The sequence below is a fragment of the Talpa occidentalis genome, unplaced genomic scaffold, assembly GCF_014898055.3.
Source record: "Talpa occidentalis isolate TD23 unplaced genomic scaffold, MPIMG_talOcc4v2.1 talOcc4.10, whole genome shotgun sequence".
NCBI classification, from domain to species: domain Eukaryota; kingdom Metazoa; phylum Chordata; class Mammalia; order Eulipotyphla; family Talpidae; genus Talpa; species Talpa occidentalis.
In genome coordinates, this window is record NW_023600993.1 from 5,724,963 (window position 1) to 5,748,269 (window position 23,307).

Consider the following 23,307-nt stretch of genomic DNA (forward strand, 5'->3'; position numbering starts at 1 on the left):
CATCAGCCAGAAGCACGGGTTTGAGAGCGTGGGGTAGAACAGGATTTCGCTGAGCACCTACCGCGAGCCAACCGCCATGTCCCTTGCGAGCTTCTTGCCTCTCGGGGTGCGCACCCTGACAAACCCATCAGTCGGCAACTAAAATGACGATGATGCCTGTGCGGAAGAGAGCAAGGGCCTGGGCCAATGAATCTTCAGGCTGGGGGTGGGATGCTCCTGAAGGAGGGTCCAGCAAGGTCAGTCTCAAGGACGCACCCAGGAGAAGGGTCCAGCCAGGGGGAGCAGAGAGCAGCAGCCAGAGGACGGAGCAAATGCAAGCCCGGGCAGGAGCGGAGCTCCTGGAGGGTGACGAGCAGGAGGCAGCCCTGGTGGAGGCTAGACAGGTGGGAAGGCCTGGCAAGGGGTCTGGGGTGGCGGGCGGAGAGCAGGGCACAGGCGAGAGAATAGACTGGAGGATGGGTCAGCTTCCGGGCAACAGGAGGCCCTCACTGCGATATGTTGAGGGCCTACTGTGTGCCAGGCTCAGATGCGTGGGGAGCCCATGCCTGCCCCCTGCACCCCCACCTCTCAGCCCAGAGGCTGAGTTTCCTGTCCAGATGGGGACTTGGGGAGTGTTCAGAGCAGCAGCTGCAAAACACCCCCTCCCACATCCCTGGCATGAGCACGTGGCCCTGGGCAGTCAGCCTCAGCCTTTCAGGAGGCCTGGGCTCAGAGAGCAAATTCCCTCGGGTTCCACAGAGTTCTGTCATTTTGTTCCCTGGTCTCCCAATTTGGGGAAATCAACCCAGGCAGGGACAGATGGACACCTGGTGACTTGGACTCCCATCTAGAATGTCTATGTTCACGTCAGGTCCTGCCTGAAAATGGGCCCCCATTCCACCAGACTCCTAAGAAATCCAGGGCCCGGGGCCCATTCCTGACCTGCCTGTTCAGAATCCCCCAGGGAGTTCTTGACTGTTCACAAGTTTGTCAGGACTGGGAACCCCTGACGAGCCCCGCAGAGGAGAAGGGGACAGCTGGGGCCCTGGAGGCAAGAGCCCCAGGCTTGAATCCTAGCAGACCTGTGTGACGCGGGCAAGTCGCTGAACCTCTCTGAGCATCCCTCCATGACAGTGGGAGATGGAAAATCACTTCCTTCCCTCCAGCCACCGCCAGGATTCTTCCCAAGGCTTGAGAAGCTCCCAGCACAGTGGGGGTGCATCAATGCAGCAGCTCTCCCAGCCGTCCTTGAGGTGCGTCCTTGTCGGTGTTTAGACAGAAACCGCTGGCCAGTAATGACTCCCCAAAAGATTGCCGGGGCCTGCCGAGTGGCCCTTTGTTCCTGCTGGTGGGGGCAGGCTGGGATCTCTCAGACGGGGTCCCTGGGCACCGAGGGCCCCGGGCACGCGCTCTCCCCGCAGGGGCACCGGGGAAGCAGCGTCCTGGTGGCCGCTGGGCGGGGTCAAGCCCGCTCAGCCAGACCTGTGGGCGGGGAGGAGACCACCGAGGAAAGCTCAAAGAGAAGGAAAAGTCCCCAAGTGGGTCAGCCTGGCCTGGACACTAACCCCGTCCCTCCCACCTACCCGCAGGCCCGCCAGCCACGGGCTGTCATCTGCACTCGCTCCTCTCCTGCGGGCGCCTCTGACCCCGTTTTCTACCTCTTGGCAGTGCAGAGGGAGGGAGGTTCTGATCTGCTCTGATCTGGAGCACAGGTGGGGGAGGCCAGTGGTCCATGCTGGGTGTTCCAGGCGGCGGGGGAGTGTGTCACCCAAGTGTCTCAACATTATTTGGATGGATTTACGGAGGAACCTGGGGAATAAGGTGGTCAAAGCAATACAGACTTCAGGGCAACCTGAATAGGTTCCAAACCCAACCCCCCAGTTTTGAGCCATGTGGTTGCAGGCATTGGCCTAAGTGTCCTCGCCCATAAAATGGGGAGTTGCCAAGGTTACATGAAATGCCCGGGCCTGGCACTTGCTCAGAGCTGCGGTGTGTGTCCGAGGCCGGGGGTCAGGCTCGGGAGTGGGCAGACCTGAGCTGGGGTCCTGGCTCTGTCCGTAAGAGTCCTGTGTGTTGAGACAAGTGGCTTCACTTCTCTCCACCTCATCTCCTCATCTGTGACACGGAGATGCACGCGCCAGGCTGCGAGTGTGCTGCCAGCGACGCATGTGCCAGCCTCGTGCAGAGCCACGCTCGGCCAGCAGTGGCTCCTGGGGATCTGACTTCATTTTGCTGAACGTACACCCTGTGTGCAGCACTGGGGCCCAGCAGGGGAGAAGTGTCTGGGCAGGTAGTGACCCCACTCTGTCCTCCACGGCCCTGAGCGAGGAAACTTGGCTCAGGTCAACCCCTTTGTTCTGCAGAGGAAGGGTGAAGGACCCCAAGTCACCCAGTCAGTGAAAGAGCCAGTCCCCCCACCCTACCATACACCACACTGCCCACCCCACCGCATCTGTCCCGTCTGATAACCCTTGACCCCAGCCCGCCTAGACAGTGACCCTGGAGCTTCCAGGGAGGTGCACTCAGAAGACATCAGCAGGTGCTCATGGCCTGGCCAGATTCCTGCTGTCAGCGACGGAGCAGCTGTGGAGGCCACGCCATCTGGGCAGCTACTTAGCAGCGCTTATGCCTGCCCTTCCAGGATGGGAAGCGAGGTTGTGCTGCGACACCCCCAGGCGTGAGCACCAGAGGAGCCCCAATCGCCCCAGTCTGGGAATGCACTTTGCTCAAAGCCCTCCCCACGAAGTGACCCGACCAGCCACTGACCATGTGCTGCTGAAGTGCAAGTATCCCAAGACTCACCTGGGGGTCAGGAAACTTGGACTGCGGGGTGACATAGGAGAGGCCTACAGGTTGCCTGTCTCCACCGCAGACTCTGGAACCAGGTTTGTATCCAGCCTTCATCGCCATGGAGGCTGTGCCTCAGGCTTCTCACCTGTAAAGTGGAAACAGCCTCACTAATAGCTCTGACCTTGCAGGGGCTTGGCACTGAGCTAGGGCTCAGAGCTATCTGGCATTGTTATTCAGAGAGAGCAATCCTGCGGCTGGGGTGGGTGTAGGGGGTGTAGGGAGAGCCCCCGGGGATTATCATGGAGTCACCCCAAGGGAGCTTATGTAAGTGACAGATGCATTTTGGTGCCCAGAACACCTCTGACTCCTCTGATTGCGACTCACAAGCTCCTGACCTCTTAATTTCAGCTGCCTACTACAGGCAACCTGTAGTAGGCTCCTCACTTCTCTCAAGCAACACCGAGGTCTTGTGTAAATGTGGGGCATCTCACTTCCTGCTCCCCAACCCTATGCCCTGCGTGGCCTTTCACACAAACCACCTCCAGCAAGTCCTTGCCTCCACTCCGGAGTTCAGGGGAACCTGATCCTGGGCCAGGAGCAGGCTCTGCCTGGCTCTGCCATCTACACCAGTGTCCCCTTTGCAAGGCCAGCCTGTCCGGGTCTCAGTTCCTTCATTTGCCATGTGACTGTGACCTGTGGCCAGAGGATGCCGATATCAGTGGGAAGCCTGGGTGTTCCCTGGGGAGCTCATCCCCCACTTGTTCCTCTCTACCCTGCACGCCTCAGGGTCTCTCTGTCTCCCAACCTCAGTCCCAACCCTCTCTCAGCCACGAGTTCCCACCTTCTTGCCTCAAGCTCTCCCAGACCTCTGTGTGATGGTTGGGGGCAGAGGGGTCTGTCCACACACAGGTGACATGTGGGAGTTCCCACCCCGGGCATGTTTGTCCAATCCATGTGAACACCACATGTGCCAGTGCATGTGCAGTGATGTGCAAGCCCACTGTGTGCGTGTGTGTGTGCACACCTACATGCATACACTTTCTCAACCACAGTGTGGCCTGGGAGCACTCATGCAATTCAACCACAGGTAGACAGAGGGGATTCAAGGTGCCTGCAGCCTGAGCAGGAGGCCACAGGTCTCCTGTCTCCACTGCAATCCCAGCGAGGAGCAAGGAGGCAGAAGCATTTTGGGCAGGGAGGTTGAAAGAGGAGGAAAAAGGGACTCAGTTACTGGCACCAAGTGTTTTAGGACTGTCCCCTCCCCTGCCCCTCACAATGACGGGGGAATAGGGGTTATAAGCTCACTTACAGAGAGGGCAGTGGCGTGTAACTCCGAAGTTCACATCCTGGATCTTCTGCTCACGAGTTGTGGGAAACAGCCTTGATGAATCCGACTCTCAGTATCCTCATCTGAAAGTGAGGCTGACGATTCTCAGGTCTCAGGATTCTGGTGGAAGTCAGGGGAGCATGCAAAGCGCTTTTAGCCCAATACCTGGTATAAGAAAAGGGGTTGTCAATGAGGGTTATGTTTATAACTGTGATCACACAGATGGAGGCCAGAGACCATCGACCTTGTGCTCAGGAGCCTCATGTACTTGCTGTCCCTTTGGGGGCACTGGTCACCCCGTGCCCTCTGGCCCCTGAAGTGGAAGGCAGCATACCTGGATGTCTTCCTTGGCCGCTCCACTCCCAAGAGCCACCTCTGCTCAAAAGCAAAACATTGGGAAGGCAGCCAAGGTCACATGGGCACCCCCTCCCAGCCTCTCAGAGACAGAAATAAAGTGTATAACTGTCAGAAGCATTATGGAACTGTCACCGGTATGTGAAATCACTCCTGTGAATTATTAATAAGTCACGGGCCTAAGTATTCAGTGACGGTATAAAAATGACAAAAATGCTTATCAAGAGATAAAGAATAAAACACAACAAAGACAGGTGTGAGCGGCAGGAAACAGGAGCCAAGAGTTGGGAGAAAGCAGAGCGAGGCCACCGTGTTTCAGGACCATGGAAAGCGACGCGGATGGGGACAGAGGCCTCAGGGCGCCGGGGGGCGCAGGAGCTCAGCTGTCAGGTCGCCACTCCAGAGCTGGCTTCCTGCTCCACTTTCAATGGGCCGAAACCATGGCCAGAACTGAGCACGGGGTGGGGGCCCCATCCCCAACTCCACAGGAGAGGCTGGGGGTGCATCCTGCTGATAATTGTCTTTCTCCAGCAATTTGAGATAACTAATCAGCACCATGATATTGGCAGCTGTGACTGCTAATGGAGTTAGAAACTGTCAAACTGAAGGTAATAATTGTCTCCTTTAAAAAAAATCTAGTTAATTAGCATAATCAAGGCATAAATGGGCCAATATTCCTAACCCAACGGGGGGGAGATGAATATGAATTATGATGCCTTCAGGGTCTCCAGCAGAAGTATTGACACCAGCCAGGAGTTGGGGTCAGAATTTCACAAGGGAGAGGGCAGGACATGCGTGTGTACTCGGGATGTTACAGTGTGAGTGCCCCAGAAGATGTTATTTTATGCGAAGGGCACCCCTCTTTTCAAGGCAGAGATTTCATCTTGGCATTTTTCCAACCCACCCTTTGATGTGTTTTTACTGAGCACCTGCTGGGAAGGCAGCCAAGATTCATTCTTGGCACCAAAAAGAAAAGAAGTTTTTTGAAGTTCACAGAGCGTGCTCCCCCTCCGTCACACCCCTCCTCATCTATCCTACTCCCAAAAAGGTTTATGATGTCAGGGTTAGGTGAAAGTTCATTCCAAGTTATGCATGTCTCTCTCGTGAAGCCTCCTAGGGCGCTTTGGGAACAGAAGAATATCTTATCTCACTTTTCTCAAAGGCATCTCCCAAATCAAGGCAGATGATGGCTCCCTGAGCTGTGTGCCCTGTGGGTGAGGATGTACAGGGAGACAGATGTGAAATGATCCTATTACATGGCACATCGTATGTGCTGGACATTGACCAAGACTATGTGACCACTGATTTAATCCTCCCCGTGGCACTAGGTGGTAGATGCCCCTTCCATCTCCATTTTATAAATGAAGAAACTGAGGCACAGAAATGTTCAAACAACTTGCCCCAAATCACCCTGCTAGTGAATTTCAGAGCCAGACACTCTAAATCCAGAGTTCATGTTATCAAATTTTAATCCAAAGCAGAAGAGTTACACTTGATGAAGTCAAACACCCATAAGAAAGGCTGGGAACAGAGAAGCAACAAACGCTCACTGAGCACCTAGTGTAGTCACAGGCACTCCCCATGTGGAAGTCACTGAGCTGGCTGCTGAGGCCATCAGGGGAAGCCTGGCCCTTGCAGGCTGGAGGTGAGGGTGACACGTACTGCCCTGGGCTCTTGGTCAGTCAATTCATGTGCTCTGGGTCTTCCACTTACCAGGCAGGTGTCCCCTGCCTGGAGTTTGAGTTCCCCCCAGAGACCATGTCTCTTGAAATACGGATTCGAGTTTAAGCCATTTATATGGGAGGTGAATCCAGGAAACACCAATAGTGATGTGAGAAAGTGTGTTCATTACCTGTTGCCATAAAAAATTGTCTCCAAAATTTAGCAATGTGAAATAACAGATGCCTTTGATCAATTGTTCTCGGAGGGCCAGGGAGCTGGAAGTGATCTGACTGGGCGGTTCCGGCTCAGGGAGTCTTGGGACAATCCAGTCAAGCTATCAGGACTGCAGTCATTTGAAGACTCAGCTAAGGCTGAAGATTCACCCCAACCTCACTAATGGCTGTTGGAAGCCCTTGATCCATCACTGGCTGCTGGGTGGGGGTTCAATTCCTCCCAATGTGGTCACCATGACAGGGAAGCAGGCGGTCCCCAGAGTGAGTGATGAGAGAGAGACACACATCAGGAAAGAAGCCACAGCATCTTTCAGAACCTAATCTTAGAAGTGACATTCCATCACTTGTCATATTGTACTGGTCACACAGAATAACCCAGATGCAGTGTGGGAGAGGCTATAGGGGATGAATATCAGGAGGTGGGGAGATCATCTGAGAGTCTCGATGTCCCAGAAAGTGAGATGGGAGAAGCAACAGAAGACAACAGAGGGTGTGTTATCAAGCCAGGTCCACAGGACATCTCCAGCTTAACCCCATCAGGGAGACAGACACTTCAGAATCACCCCAACCTGCCATGAGGACAAGGGTATTTTTCCACCAATCTCACCTGCCATGGGTTGAGGGCTGCTTTCTGGGCATTGGAGCCTACACTGCACTGGGTAAGTATGACGAGTGCTGAACTCTTGGATTCTCCTGCAGGGATGATGTTCTGTCTTGCACCCCAAGTTTCCTCATCTGTAAGTGAGGATGGTTATAGTTCTACACGATAGAGCACTGCACAGCGGTTGTGCCTGACACATAGTAAGTGTTCGACAAAGCATATGACATGGCTAAGTTGGTTATTCTGATGGATGGTTGTGAGTGTGAAATGAGATGTTGTCAACACTACGCTAGTTAAATCCTCTTTTCCTGACTCCTCTCCCTGTGTTCTTTCTAGCTCAACACATCATTTCCCCAACTCCAGGCAATAACTCTGTAGATCTAAGTGCTTTGATGCTTCTAGCCCAGAGACATACAGGGAATAGGAGTGAATGATTTCAAAAGTCCCCGCAAGCCTCGGCATCCAAAAGGTGGGCAGGACTGAGGACAGCACCTTGGACAGCTCCTTTGGGTGTCGTCCAGGTGAGAGCTCACCTGCCCTGCTTTCCCTCCATCCCTGATAGCCCTTCTGCGAATAGGTAAAGTGGTTTGTCCGAGATGCCACAGCTAAAGAGGGGCACAGCCAGGACTCAGAACCAACTGTCAGGGATGGGGTGCCTTAACAGCTCTGGGCCACAGTTCCTTCATCTGTTACAAGGGGACAAGGTAGGTTTCATGGGCTTATGATGTGATTTAATTCTTCTTTTGTCACTGTCTTGAAATTCTTAATAGATTTTTTTTCAGCAAAGATATCAGTATTTCCTCTTTGCCCTTGGCCCTGCAAATCACTTCGCCAGTCCTGCATGGAAATGAAAATAATGGCACCTCCCTCCACATGTTCTGGTCCGTGCCCCAGCTCCATACTCTAGCTGTCCCTACCGTGCCCTGTGGCCCCAAAGGCTGGTCTGTGAGGACTATCCCCTCAGGCTCACAGGGGTTGGGTTCAGCCAACAGGAGGCCCCACCAGCAGAGGGGAGGGCTGGAGGAGGGTGAGCTTACCCACACCACCATCCCCTGAAATGTAGCATCAGGCATCCACTGTGAGGACGGAGTCTGGGATGTGCGTCCTTGCAGGCTGTGTCCCTGGGTCACATGACCACTGTCTGTCACGTGACTGCTGTCTCTGCAGTGCTCTGCCCCTGGGTCTCCCTTACTCCAGTCATCACAGAGCCCTGCAAGGAGGACCTGCTGCCTTTACGTTACAGATGAGGAAACCGAGGCCATTTCCTGACCTTCCCAAGTTTTCATAGCTAATAAGTGAACAAACTAAAGGAAAGTCACCGCTCAACGTGGCTTTAATTCTTGGAGAAGATGGCCGGACAATAAGCACAATGGATAAGTGGATGGTGTAGGGCTTTAAAAGGCAACAAGTGCTGTGGAGAAAAGCAGATCTATATAAAGTAAAGGGGACCTATATTATATAAAGGGGATACATAGAAAGAAAGGGGATAAATACAATAAAGGGGGTGGGAATACTGGGGGTGAGGTGGAAAACAAAATAAGGTGATCAGAAAGTTTCCAGGAGATGATAGCATTTCAGCCAAGTCTTGCAGGAGGTGAGAGTAGGGGGACCATGTGAAAGAACTAAGTCGTAGGTAGAGGAAATGAGAAATCCACCCCCCTGGGGGAGGAGTCTGCTGGGCGTGGAGACAGGGCCAGCCAGGAGGCCAGCGCGGAGGCCAGTGCCCTGAGGCCAGGGGGTGGGTTTTCTCAGTGAATGAAGGAGTGAGTGCGTGAATAAGTGAATGAATTAGCGGGTGAGTGAATGAATGAGTGAGTGAATGAGTATCACGTAGCTTTTCAGATTGTTCTAAACCACTTACTCTGTGGAAAGGAGAGCATGAAAGGCTGGTGGAAACCGCAAGGCCCCGGAGTCTGGAGTCCAGGCTCAGCAGATCGGCAGCTGGGCCTGGTGGGACGCTGATGGTCTTTGCTGTGTTCCCAGCTGCCTCTGCCAGCCCTGTGTTCCCGCCGCCAGCACAACCTCGGGGAGCTGGTGTGATCACAGACATGAAAGGGAGCCCCATGCAGAGAAGATGATCAGAAGCCCGGAGACAACTGTTTTCCCTTGGAGTGAGCTTTCAAGAGGCCCCAGGCCCTTCTCATCCTCCCTCGTCCCCCTGGCGGCGGCCCCCCAGGCAGCAGGCTGAGGCCAGCTCCCCAGCAGGGCAAGCGGCACATGGTTGCTGAAATCAGAGCACTCGGTTGGTGCCTGCAGGCACCCGGCTCAGAGGAGGGGAGACCCCGGGAGCCTGCAATCCCCACAACAGAGCACTGGGCCTTTGAACCAGACATGGGGATCTCTCTGTCTGACTGTGAATTGGGAGGGTGGCGAGAAGGAAGAGAGGGAGCTGAAGGGAGGGAACATAGGAAGGAGAGAGGAGGAACAGAAAGGAGAAAGGGGGTGGCAGGGTCTGGTGCGGACGTGGGCTCAGGGGACACCCCACCAAAGGCTCCTGTTCGTGATTTCTCTCCATGCCCGCGGCAGCCCTGGGCGGGAGGGCCCGCGTGTGCTCCCTTTGCTGGAGTGGACAACGACAGCCAGAGAGGGTGACTCACCCGACCGAGTCACAGAAGGGCGGGACAGAGCTGGGTCCTGCGTCCTGCCTTCGCGCAGGGCTCGTGCTGTGCCTGCTTCCTGGGCAGGGACCACTGGGCAGCCCGAGGGCCTGCAGGCTGGTGTGTGAGGCACCAGAGAGAGGGAAGGGTGCGGGCGAGGGGCAGGGCTCCTCCTGCCTTTGGCCCCAGAGCATCCCTCTCATCCAGACAGAGGCTCACTCGGCAGCAGATACCTGGTTCCTCCACTCGGCCACTCCCGGCCCCATTGGGCCATGCCGGGGAAGCCGGAGAGGGGTTGGATGTGAGCCCTGCCCTCGTGGGAGCACCGTGCACGGTCCAAGGGAGAAGAGCTGAACCACCCCCAAAGGACCCGCTTCAACCCAGTCCTGCCCCCTCCCCTCCAGCCCCTGAGCTCATGCTACACCCCCCCGCCCCGGGCCTCCCTGGGCTGCTCCACTGACTGAGACAAGCTCCCTGCCGTCAAGCTCAAGGCTTCTGGGGGCCGGGGGCGGGGGGATGTGCACACACGGAGACTCAGAGCCAGAGCGCAGATGCCTCTGAGCACCCTTTTCAGAGATGGGTGGAAACCCAGAAAGGGCTGATTAGAGGTGGAGTGGACTTTGAAGCATAATTAGGAGTTTTCTCCAACCAAGAGGTGAGGCCTGGGCACTCCAGGTGGAGGAAACAGCTTGAACAAAGGCCCAGGGGGGCTGAGGGGTCATGTGTGCCCTGGGAATTGCCAGGAGACTGCAGGACAGGGGCAGCCAGAGTGTCCTGCATCTCTTCCTGCCTCTCCTACCTGTTAGTCTCTAAGCCTCCCCTCCGCTGCCGGAGGGGTTCCACCCTGTCCTCAACATTCCCATTGGAGGTCTCACCCCAAGCCCTCAAAACACATACAACCATTCACCCAAATTAAACACCTCTCTTCCTAGAGAGAAAATGAGCTTCTCCAAACCCGTGATCTTCTGCACACTGATACCAAGAGATGGGGAAGGGGGTGTCATTCAGCTGGAGCCGGGAGTAGGACGAGGCCACCGTTCCTGCGGGGAGGTGGGGTGATGGGGCACGCCATGGAGGGGATCCGGAGCAGGAAAGCAACGGGCGGCAGGAGAAGAAGGCTGTATCCAGACTAAAGAGGCCAAGAACGCAGTTGACTGGGGGACACGATGCCAGGGGCAGAGCGTGCCGTGGGCAGCTGGACCGGCCTGGGCCCTGGGTGGCTCAGCCAATGACCACCCCAGGCTTGCTCAGGGTGAGCACACTGGGCGCTGGGAGCTGTCAGAAGTGATTAATTCATCAACAGCACCGAACACTGGGAAACTGGCTCTGACTCAATGGTTCATTCATATCCACACTGAACTGCCCAGCTATTAATGCAAGCAGCTCAAAAAAGGGGTGGCCTCCTGGAAGCCCCCCGCCACTGGCTTCTCCCCACTTCCCTTGGTATGGCACCCTGGGGCTAGAGAGGGGGACAGAAGGGGGACGTGAGTCTGTAGGTGGGCCTGGGAGAGGCCCCTCAAGGGGATGGGCTCTCGGTCACCAGCACAACTCAGATCCTACAATGTGGAGACAGATGGCGTCCGGCAGCAATCAGGGACAGAGCCCAGAAGCACCCAGAGACCACCAGGCCTTACCCCTGCCACTTTGCAGAAACTAAGGCCAGGGAGGTGCAGGGGGTGCCCAAGGTCATTTAGCAAAAATAGAACAAAAATAGAAGCAGAGCTGGGGCTTGGCTCCAGGCCCAACCCCTGCCCCCTGCTCCTCTGCCTGCCAGCCCCTGATGTACATCATGTGCCAGTCACCGCCGCAGACAAGGGAAAAGGCAGGTGTGGCCACAGCCCTCTGCAATCTCATCTCATTCGACTCCACACCTTAGTCAGGGGCCTGGGTGTCAAGAAATGTGTACACAGTGTGTGCAAGAGCCTGTGAGTGAATGGACAAATGTGAGTGTGTGTGCAATGGGAAGAATACAGGTCAGAGGAGTGTGAGCACATGGGTGCGCATGCACAGGTGTGAACTGTGGGGGCACATGTAAGCATAAGTGTGTGCATGAATGTATGAACATATGTGTGCATGCATGTGTGAGCACAAGTGTGAATATGAGTGTGCATGTGCACACATGTGCACAAATGTGTGGGTATATGTGCATAAATGTGTGCATGGGTTTGTGGGTGCGTGAGCCTATGTGCAAGCAGGTATACACAGATGCGTGAATGTGTGTTGATGTGCTAATGCATGGGTGGACATGTGTGATCACATGTGTGGTTATTGGGCACACGTGTGTGCACACACCATTGCCTGGTCCTTCTATCATGCATCTAAACACCCGCTTTTCCACTGCTCACACCCAACATACACGCCCTTCCAGAGGGAAGAGGATCTCGCAGATGGGAGGTGAGATGCTCAATTTCCCACCTGATGATTTAGCAGGTTCATTCACCCCTCATTTGTGGCCATCTGCCACCTTGCACGTGACGCTGCCCCACCTGGCCTGCGCACTGTGGCTGCAGAGGAATGGCAGCGAGGCTGGAAGGCCGGTGTTACCCTCACTACCAACTCCAGAGACAGGGCTCCTCCCCATCCTAGGCCTGACCCTTGGGAGCTGTCCTTGGGGAGAGGAACCCAGGAGGGATCAGACCCATCCCTGAGCCATGCCCCAGGAGAGAAGGGAATTGGGGGTCTCCAAAATGCCTCAGACTCCCCCAAACCTCCAGTTATTCCTTTATTCCTGTTCACCTCCTTTAAGGACCCTCAGCTAGAATAAGCCAGACCCCAAGAGTCACTGAGAGGTGACATTCCTCTGGGAGCCGGTCCCGAGCCAGGCTCTGTGCTAAGCACTTTGCTGTCTCCTGTAACCTTTGCAACACCTGAGACGCAGGTGCTACAGCTCACCCAGTTGGACAGATGAGGAAACTGAGGCACAAAGGATGCCCAGGCCCACACAGCCTGCTTGTGGTGAAATCAGTCTTGCACTCAGCTCTCCCTGTTCAGTGTTTGTGAATAGTCTGGACCTCAGCTGTTGCAGGAGGGCATCCTGACTTCCCCAACACCCACCCCCTTCCCAGGGCAGAGACCTGCCCCTTGGAGAGGCCCCTCCCCTCGGCTCAGTCTTCTGCCTCTGTGTCTAACACACCCTTGAAATGAGCCTTCCACAGGCAAGGCTGATTCGTCATGTCCCTGCCATGCCCCACCTCGCGTCCCAGCCCATCCCCCCTTGGGATGTAGACCAGTCTCCCTACCAGGGGGTACCAGGCCATTCTCTTGGCCCTGGTCCGCATGCCCATCCTGCCACCCCACCACCCTGCCTCTTGCTTGGAGGTCCTCGCCTACTCTCCTTCACCTCTGACCCTCTGCATACACTGCCCCTCCATCCCTCTCCCCCGCCCTTTCCTGGCTAAGTCCTGACACCCCGGCCTTCTCAGGACCTCAGGGCCGTCTTTGGCGGGGCTCCCGTCTCTGTGCCACCACCGCAGACCCCGCCCCCTCCTACATGGTGTCTCCTGCGCCCAACTCTGTGCTCCCAGGGCCAAGTGCTTTTCCTCCTCACTGCTGAATCCCCCGTTACTTGTTTGACAAATATTACTGGCCGCCCCTCACCCCGGCCCGGGGGCTGGTCTTGAGGCCAGTGACACAAGAAAGCAAAAAGGCAGATGAGACGAGGATCACGAGGTCCGGGGAGCAGCTTGAAGAGAGGTGACCAGGGAAGGCTGCGCGGAGGCAGCGACAAGTGTGCTGAGACCTGGAGGATGAGCGGAAGCCGGCCGGGCAAGCGCCAAGAGGAGGAGCCTCCTGGCCGAGGAAACAGCCCGTGCAAAGGCTCTGGGGTACGAGCGGCTCTGGCACGTTGGGGTTACGACGGTGTGGCTGGAGTGGAGCAAGCTGGGCAGGGGAAGGGTTCAGAAAAGTAGCAGCGTTTCCTGAACACTTTTTTTGGTTGTCTTTGAATGTTCCAGACCTCCTCCGTCAGACTCCTCGGTGGTCCACCCCTCGGACCTCTGAGCCCTTCCAGCCCCTGCCTGATGACCTGGACTGTCCCTCAGCCCGCTGGAGACAGAGGACTCTTCACACCCCGCTTTGTCTTATTCAGAGGCTGGAAAAACCATTTTGCAACTGGGTCCTCCTCTGGTCCCAGGTCCCAAGGCCAGGGGGAGTCTCTTCAGGATTGGGCGGGGGGGTTCCCCGAGCAGGTCAGTCATTCTTTGTGTCAGCTCCACTTAGAATATCCCTCCGGGAGGCGGGCTGGACTGGCTGGGATACGAGGCTGGGTTATTTATGGATTTCAATTTCCCCAGCTCCCTGACACTCCCAGGAGCAGAACAAGAACAGAATTCTGTCTAGGTGAGGAACTCAGCTGCTAAATGAATCAAGCACCCCCAGAAGGACCCAGGCACATTTCAGGGCAGTACCTGAGGGACCAGGAGAGACAGAGCAGAAGACTCCAGGCTGGGAGTCAGAAAATAAGGGTCCCCCAGCTTCTGCAGCAGCATGTCCCCCCGGCCTGCAGGCACAGCATGGAGGTTGCAGGGGGCCTGTGAGCTTTCCATTCTGCCCCCTCCATTGCGAGTGGCGGTGGCACAGTCGTGTGGCCGCTCCGGAGCTGACGTGCGGTCAACAGAAACCACATGTGTTTCCGCATCACCCGTGGCTGCCGCAGAAACTGCTTCTCCTAGATCTCGTTTCAGGCATTAATGGAGAAGGATAAATATTGTTCTTAAAGTGCTCTGCTGAGTTCTTTTGGTACCTTGTCCTGATTTTACTTGACGAATGTAAAGACACTATTCTGAGAAGGGCTGGTGAGTCCCACCAGCACGCCCGAGGGCCCACGGCGCAGTCCAGTTACACGTCAGGATTCTCGGCATCCAGCCTCTCGGCCCCTTCTCTCTCTTCCTCCAAATGCACGCAAAGAAGGGCAGCTCAGTGCTCAGTGGAGCCTAAAGCAGTCATGTCATGGCTGTGAGTGGAAGCCATGCTCATGCCTGCGCCCCAACTCCTGTGCCCAGCTCCACACCCCCCCTCCTGGCACTTTGCTAAGTGAAAAGCCGGTACCCACTGAATTGACGTGAAGAAGTCACACTCAACCTCCCTCAGCCTTTTGCGTCCTTTCCTGCTCTTGGTTCACACGAGCTCACTCATCACATTCATGTGTCTGGAGACAGCCTGGAGGTGGCTCTACACGCAGGGCTGCGTTATACTCCCCTCTCCCCGAAGCACTGACCACCCCCCCAACCCCCGCATCATGGCCCCTAGGAGTTAGGTTTGGATCATCTGACTTAAAAATATGACGGCCAGTGGGCTCACCAAAAAAGACAGAGACATTTATTTTCTCTGCTCCTCTCTTCTTCTCCTAGGAGAAAGTAGGAGTGTGTTCCAAAAGTTGGGGGTTTTCCTGGGCCTCCCCAGTGGCTCAGAGGTTGAGTGCTGGGCTGCGAAGCTGCCCTTAGCCTCTGCAGAGCCGGTTTGATCTCCGGCCGCCAGCGAGGGTCCCACATGGCGCGCAGACCTCTCCTGCCGCCCGCTGCTCCCCTCAGCAGTGTACTTTGTCAGTCTGCCTGCTCTGCTCCCCGCTCTGGCTCTGGTGAATTCTCTCACCCTCCCGTGCTTCTGACTGTACCCAGTGCTTGTATAAATAAATAAATACATCTTTAAAAAAAAGAGTTGGGGGTTTTCCCCATTAAGTTGGAGGCTGGAGGAAAGTAAGCAAGTGGGCCCCAAATCTGTCCAGTGAGGCGGAGCTTCATGGGTCCAGGCAGACCCGCCTGCAAGCACAGCTGAGGGGCGCATGGCGAGTGATTGAGCAGGTGAGGATTAAGTGAGATGCTGGAAAGGAACATCTGTCTTAATTATAATAATTGGCAAGAAGTAAACATAAGAAATCCTCCTTCATCAATAATATTTTTAAAGAGGAAAAATGAAGAAGAACAAAACAGAAAGAAGGAAAGGAGAAAAGAAGGGGAAAAGGAAGTCAGGAAGGGTCAGAGAGAAAGGGAGGGAGGGGGAGCAAGAAGAGCCCCTCTGAAGAAGCCCCCTCTGGCCCCCTCCTCCCGGCTCGCCAGGATTGCTACAGCCCCAATCAGCCTGGGGCAGACAAGCGGAGGTCCCAGGACTCTGCTCTGCTCTGGCCCAGTAAGAAGCAACCTCCTCTCCGGCTCCCCAGCCTCCTGCTGAGAGCTTTGCACCCTGTTACCAGAGAGAGCCAGCAAGGACCACATCGCTGGCCCCTCACCGGCCCACTGATTGCAAATTGTCTCTGAAGGAGCGTTTTGCAAAGGGCTTTCCCTCTCCCAGGACTATTCTAGGCATGTCAATAGCTTCCGCTTGGGATGAAAATGCTGAACCCATTTTTCTCATAAATAATGCCATTGTGATTAGCTGCCATTCTGATGGCGGATAATGGAAGTGGAGCAGGCCTTTGCTGCTTCTGGATTTCCAAAGATAGAGATGCACGGACGCCACAGCCCTGATGGGGCATCCACTCCACGCCAGGCTTGGGTGCCATGAACCCCCCTGCTGCTCCCCCTCTGCCAGGTGGTCGTGGCAGCGCCTAGCAACAGAGGAAGGACCTGTGACCAGGCACGTGCCCCGCTGTGAAGTCCTAGAATCAACCAGAGACTTCTGATCCCAAGATCAGTATTCACGCCCTGCACCCCTGCACCTCATGACTCCTGGAAGACTGAAATTCCAGAAAATGACTGAAGTTGAGTAGACCTGTCCTTGCTGATGATGCACATCAGGCGTAAGCTGTCTTTGCAGGCCCCACCCCCACTGGAGAAGCCACAGTGTGTCCCCCATAACCCTGGGCCTGACCATTCCCACAGGCTCTGGCTGACTTCACAGCAGAACCTGAGACTTTGTGCCTGAGGCTTGCACAGAGTCCCAGAAGGGGGTGCTGCCAAGCGCTTGCCACCCGGGAAATGCCAGGAAATGAGAACCCTGGGAGCAGTCTTCTCCAGTGCTGCCAGGAGCTAGTGCTCAAATGCCCCCTCCCCTGAAGCAGGATAATTCTCAGGTGATACATTGTTTCCTAGAGACCCCCCCCCCCGGAATTTAGCATTCATCCCCACCTGGTAGTTGGCATGGTCATGTACCCTAAACACGCACCCTGAACCCTAAACCCAACCTCACACACCACTTCCCTATATTGTTTCCTGTGTCTCCCAAATGAACCTGTCCCGGGTGACCTCTGGGGAACCCAAACAAAAAACCCTGTGAAGCCAAGATCCAGACATGTGCTAACAGACACACTTCGGTCACCAGCAACAAATCTTCTAGAAGGAACTTCCTGGGATTTAGATCCCCTCTAGGGCTCCCACGTTAAGTTCAAGCTCCGGAAGGTGGAGTGTGGATGTGTAGAAGTTTTGACTCTTGAGCAACCATTTCCCCAGATCTGGTGAACCCCTCCATCTGGGCATAGGGTGGAAACACGGCATCCCCCAGACTCATAGGACGGAGGAGAGCACCCTAGTCGACACTGCGGTTGGGAGTATGTGGGTTTGAATCTGGAGTACTTCGCTCCACTGAGCGAGATCCTTTCTAGGTGGGCAACAGACTGAGGCCTTCCCACCCAGGTCTCATGTGGGTTACATGGGCTCTCACACCAAGGCCTGGATACAGCACCTGCCGAGGTGTTAGGGGCGCTTCATGGAGCCAGGGTGTGTGTCTCAGGACTGGCCAAAGAGAGACCAAATCCTCCTGGTTCCTGAATGGGCCTGTGGTCCAAGTTAGTCCAATGAGAGTCAACCCTGGGAACTGCCTGGGTCAAATCAAAGGGTCTTTCCAGATAACAGCATTAGGATGTTGGTCTGGAGCTGCTGGTAGCCATATTGTCAATACTGTACCCCAGTTCTTGTATGCATAAATAAATAAATATTTTTTAAAAATAAAAATAAAAATAAATCATCCCTCTCCTTCAAACTACAATAATTTTTGTTCAAATGGCAACATTTCACCACTGCAAGTAGAAGGCACAGTATCCTTTGCCAAAACAGAAACCAACTGGAAACAACTACAATAACAACCATAAAGAACAATGTTATTAAATTCTAGGTTCAGAGGGAGGCTGAGGTTGGTTCTATGTTAAAAAGGGCCATTGGCAAGTATTAGAAAGATTTAAAGGCCTGCTAGCACTTTTTTTGATGTGAACAGAAGGGAGTGAATTGAAGAGGAAATCACTTTCCACCTTTGTGGGTCTAGGTTGCTTAAGGCCAAGTCTAGGTACCACCTGGAATCCCCCCACGACCCCTCAGGTGGGTAGACATCTGATACAACAGGAACTTCTGCCATAGACCAGTGCACCTGAAACCTTAATGCACACAACAGGACTTTCCTGGAAATTTTATTAAATGCAAATTCTAATTAAGTAGTGTGGGGGAGAAGGGAGTGAGATTCGATTAACAATAAATGAGCTCCCAGGAGTGATGCCCAGATCACACTTGGAGAAGAGTCTAGACTAGGGGTCAGCAAACTAGATAATCAACAAAATCTGGCCTCTTTTGTATATAATGCTTTATTAGAACACTGCCACACTCATTTGCTTATTTAATCTCTTGCATGTTACAACAGCAGTTGAGCAATTGCAGCACAGACCGTGTGTCTGGCAAAGCCTACTGCATATATTGCCTGGTTCTTAGTGGAGAAAGTATGATGGTGTCTAGTCTAGACCATGACCCCTCATGCTGGGGAGAAGGACCAGACACTCCCAGGTCCCTGGCTGCCCAAGGGCCTGGTGACACCCAGGCTGAAGGAAGACAAGGAAAGAAGTCCACGGGTATCTTTGTCACCTTCTCCCTAGCTAGATTTGGAGTTGAAAAACTTAGCAATAAATTTTTTAAAAAGGATAAATAATGATGGCTGTATAGAATGAAACATCAACAAGAACCTCATCAGACATTTTGCTGGGATGAGGAGCAAAGCTGTGAGGTGAGGGGATTAAGCAGCCTTGAACTCTCTGAGTCAGTTACAGGCACTCAAGATCAGCTGCTTTCTACACACTTTGGTGTATGTGTTATACCTCAATTTGAAAATCTGTATATAGGCTGCTGGCTGGGCCGATAGGGGAGGTGTGTTGGCTGCTACAGTTTCCTCCCCTGTCATAGTATCTCCCTCCCAGGACTAGTCAGGAAAACAGCTGGAACAGTGAGGCTCACTGCTCAGTATGCTCAAGATCTTGCCAGATATCTGCTTGCTATTCAATATAAACCAGTGTGGACCAGGCCCTTTCCTTGCAGGAAAATGAAATTATATGCAATTGGGTAAAAATCAGGCAAGTGTCTCAGAGGTAGTGTTATAGGACAGGGAGAGGGGCAGCCCAAACCCCGCAAACCTGTCTATTTTACATGGGTTTTTTCATCTGCCGCATCAACACAAAACATAGGAGACTTTAATGGGAAGGAACTTTAATAAAACTAGGAAACAATACAGGTAAGGCAAAGAGTCTAGTTTTTAAATGAAGTATTTAGAGTTACCCGTCCCCTCGTCCCCTCGTGGGTAAAAGTCCATCCAAATGGGAATGGCCCAGAACAAGGCCCCAAAGCCTGCCACAAGTCTAAAGCATCTTCCAGTGGGGACCCACAGAAAAGGGTCACAAACAACTGGACAAGCCCGGAAGGAAAAGAGCAAAATCAACATCAAGATAAAAGCTGCCATGGCCACCTCCCCACGGGTCTCACCCACATCTGTGTCACCCCGTCCACAACCAAAAGACAAGCGCAGTTTCTTCACGTGTCTCTAGGCTCCATGTGCCTCCTCCAGGTCTCCTGGCTCCATCCTGCTTCCTTCCTCAGTCTCTTCTGCAGCTTCTCCTCTCTCTGCTCAGCTCCACCCTCCCTTGGGTGGGGCAGGGAACCTCCCCCTTTCCTGGGGACCTCCCTGTTACAGTAGTAGTATTTGAGTTTAACTTCAAGGCTCCATTAGAATTCGGGCAGGTGGGTGGCAATTCCTTGAGAATGGCAGTTCCTGGCACCAGCGGATTCTGGCCTTCTCCTAGTGAGCTGGCAGGTAGATGCTGCCTAGTCTCATTCTACAGATGAGGACACTGAGGCCCAAAGGTGAGGTCCCCATTCGGGGCTGTCCAGCTGCAGAGCCTGCATGAGTCCCCTCCTCATTTTCACAGTGTCACTGTCCAAATGCTTAAGTATTGACCCTGCACCTCATGACACGCACAAATATTTGAGCATCCCACAAGGAGGCAGCTGCTGGGGCTGCCCCAGCGAGACTCGGGGACAGGATGACAGAATGATCTCAGTCCTATTATCTCCCACCAGGCTTATTGTGGTTTTTCAAGTGGTTGCACACATTAATCTGTGGCTCTTTTGCTAATGGGGGAATTTCCTGCCTGGAGGGGGGTGTGGTTAAGGTAATAGCATCCCTTCTGCAAACAAAGCACCAGGTCTTATTTCCCTGCAGGGGATATTTTCTTAGGTCCAAGAGCACGTCTCCATTTTACTGCAGTTGGGGAGAAGGTGAATGATGGAATTCTGTTGTCTTGGAGACCAGCAGCTGAGGGGGGTTCAGAATAGGAGGCCTGGGCAAAGGGGGGAGTCACTTGAGCGTGGCCTTTCTTGGAGCCCTTCCTGCAGCAGCCTGGTGACTTGGTTGGCAGAGAGGAGGTGCAACCCCTGTAATTTGCAGGCGAGGGAACTAGGGCACTGGGGAGGCAGTGACTGGCTCCAGGCCAGGTCTGGGCCTCCTGACCTCCAGGTCAGATCTCTCCGCAGGGCATCACCTGTGCCTGCTGGAAGTCCATTTGAGGAGGCAGGAAGGGAAGTCCCAAGATTATGTGTTTCCTGGCCTCAGGCCCTGGCTTTGGAGGAGGCCAGCCCTGAGGTGGGCCCTAGTTCTACTGTTTTCTACTGTGTGATGTAGGACCAGTGAGTCTCCCGATCTCTGTTTCCCCAAGTGCCAGTAATCATCACCTTTCTAGCTTCGCCCCCAGACAGCTGGGTGACTTTAGGAAGTCATTGAGTCTCAGTTTACCCATTTCTAAAATATAAGGATTCATAATAACAAGGGGCTGTTTTTGTCTGAGATCTGTAAATCTGTGACTCCATGAATTACCCCAAGTTCAGGATAGGGGAGGACGGCAATCATTTTACTAACAATAATAGCTTCAGCCACTTGTCGTGTGTGGCCTGTGAGCTGGGCGGTTAGGTGCCAGCCCCCTCTGTACTACACCATCTCCTCTGGTCTCCTGGTTTTCAATGTTGTCCCCTTTGAGCCACCTTGCATATCTGGCCAGTCTCAGTTCTCTGAAATCGTACCTTATTCCAGCACATTCAATGGCTCCCGGGTGCTTCCCAAGGTCAAGTGCCAATTCTTTAATGTCACAGTTAAGTCTACATGCTCTGACCCTGCCCCCTCTGATGGACTCTCCCATCAACTGCCTCATCTCTTTGTCTAGTCCTCCTCCACGCTTCGTCCTCAGAGGTGCTCAGTAAATATTCGTTAAGTGAGCAAACACATGGGTGAAATGTTTCCCTCAATTAGGCTACTCAAATTGAGTCATTTGCAAACCAGTCACAAGAGGGTTTTTTTTTTAAGCTGTACAGAGTCTATTTTTATTTACTTAAATATTTTCCTTTCTTAGATTAAATAAACCATACATCATACTATAACTAGAAGATCAGAATGACTTGCTAGAAATAGGTCTCCGTTAAATAAACACAAGGACAAATGAGCCATCTATTCAGTTCTCACTGCAAAGGCTGAGGGCCTAGGGCTCACCCCTCTAAGTTAAATGGGATAGCCAGTGCTTTAAAGAAGTAGTCAAGGCAAAGGAGCACCAGCTAGAGACCTGGCCATGGCTGAAACCCCAACACTGGTACAAGGGGAAGAATATAAAAGTTTTCTCACCCCAAGTCATTTACTCCACTGAAAATCATCCTAGCTACCACCACTGCTTGCCAGGCCACATCTCAGGAAACCTACTTGCCAGAACCCTCGCTCTATCCCTCTACGCATGTGAGATCTCTGGAAGAACTAACCGGGGCTTTTAGGAAGCATTGGGATGGCCCTGTGCAGCCGTCTCCACGTGATAATGCCGTGACCCTCCTGAGGCCGTGCAGGAGCCCACTGAGATAAGAGTTGGTTGTTTGAATTCATCTGCCCTGACTTAACGAGCTGGCCACTGCTGGAGAGGCGCAGACAGATGCTAGACAGTCCCGGGGGCTGGAGGACCTGGAGCAGGGGGCATTGTTGGAGAAAGCTCGCCCATCAGATGGTCACCCTGTGGAATGCCCTGCTAGCCAAAGTTGGCTTTCTTTTGTAGGCAAAAAAACACTTACAGCAATGAAAAGGGAAGGGAATTAACTTCGGAACAGGAATATAGAAAAAGAAGCGTGAGTAAGCTTAGCAGGAGACTCGAGGACGAAAGCAGCACTGAAATTCTTATTATTTCTTTATATAAGCAATGCTTCCCCATTTCTGTACCCAACGCTGGATTCATCGGGTCTATTTTAGTTTGAAACAACATAAACTGAACTCAAATGTGTATGAGTGACCAAAGGGAACTTAATGAGATTTAAACAACTGCACTACCTTCAGGCAGGGCTGGATCGGGGACTCAGACAATGTTGATCAGGACTCAGCCCACTCTTCCGTCCCCTTGGCTCTGCCTCCCTCTGCTGTGGCTTCGTGTTCAGGTGGGGTCTGCTCCAGGTGCGGTCAAGGTGGCTGCCAGCAGAAGTGGGCTTCGGGACCCTGGTGGAGTTGAAGCTTCTGTTTGACAATCGTTTTAGCAGAAGTCTGGGAGGGAGCTGCCGCTGGCACAGCAGAGGTCATGGACACCCCCCTCCCAGGTCAAGGTGGTGTGCTCTGGCTGATAGGAAGGACTCAATCATCCAAACGTGAGAGGAGGAGGGGACACTCCCCCAGTAAAAATTGAGATGCTATCACCTGACGTTGAAATGGATGTCAGGCAAGTAAAAATAGCTTCCAGTTTTGCTGCCCTCATATCCTTGCTCAAAGCTCTGCCCCACATTGCCCTCCAGATGGCTCCCATATACCCTTGGGCCCTCAACTCAAATGGCACTTCCTTGGGACCTTCCCAGACCCTGGCTGGCTGGGCTGAGAGCCCCCCAATGTACCCTCCTACAGGGCTGGACATTTGGGGTTTGTGTGGCTACTGAGAGAAGCCCCCACACTGAACCAGGACCACCGGGAGGTGTGGGGGCTGTGTCTTGCCCACCGCTGTGTCCCCAGAGTCTAGAGTAGTGCCTGGCAAGTAGAAGGAGCTCAATGAGAGTTACCTGAAGTAGCAGTGGGGGTGACAAGCATGAAGGCCTGGCAACCAGGGAGCCAGGAGGGCTGGCTGGTCAGGATTCCAGGCTTGGGGTTGATGGTGTGGGTGAAGGAGAGGTTGGGTGACCCCAGGAAGCAGAGCTTTGTGGGACCCCAGGAGGGATGGCCAGAGGGGGAAGGTGTACAAGGGCGTGGGGGGTGCAGAGAAAGTCAGCAAAAGGCAGTTTGGGACACAGGAGGTGAAGACTCGGTCAGGGCTGGAGAGAGGGAACCCTGTCTGAGAGTCTTTGGGGAACCAGGCGGGAAGGGCAGTGGTGGCCCGTTCCCAGCGGCCTTTGTGACAGGGGATGGGGCGTCAGGACTTGGCAGGGCCGGGAGGGAGTCCGCGGGCACTGGGCTGGGATTGGCTGGGAGAGGCTTCTGGGGGCATCCTCAGGCCTCAGGAACCCGGAGGGAGTTGGGTGTCTTAGGGTTCTTCCGCCAGTCACCCCGGGGTGTCTCCCCAGGCCGGTGCCCTGTCAGCCGTGGTTT

General features: G+C 54.0%; 1 long non-coding RNA gene across 4 annotated transcripts; it reads right to left on the reverse strand.

The window, feature by feature from the left end:
- Window positions 1–1,412: 1,412 nt before the first annotated feature.
- Window positions 1,413–23,112, reverse strand: LOC119255542 (uncharacterized). Of its 4 annotated transcripts, none has more exons than XR_005127495.1 (5): window positions 22,785–23,112; window positions 22,075–22,236; window positions 4,079–4,261; window positions 2,782–2,914; window positions 1,413–1,788 (listed from the first exon to the last, which is right to left on the reverse strand). It is a non-coding gene; the product is annotated as an uncharacterized LOC119255542 (long non-coding RNA). The 4 variants fall into 4 exon arrangements; XR_005127489.1 differs by having other exon boundaries at window positions 1,413–2,336; XR_005127490.1 differs by lacking the exons at window positions 22,075–22,236; window positions 22,785–23,112 and adding an exon at window positions 4,431–4,640 and having other exon boundaries at window positions 1,413–2,336.
- Between the last annotated feature and the right edge of the window lie 195 nt (window positions 23,113–23,307).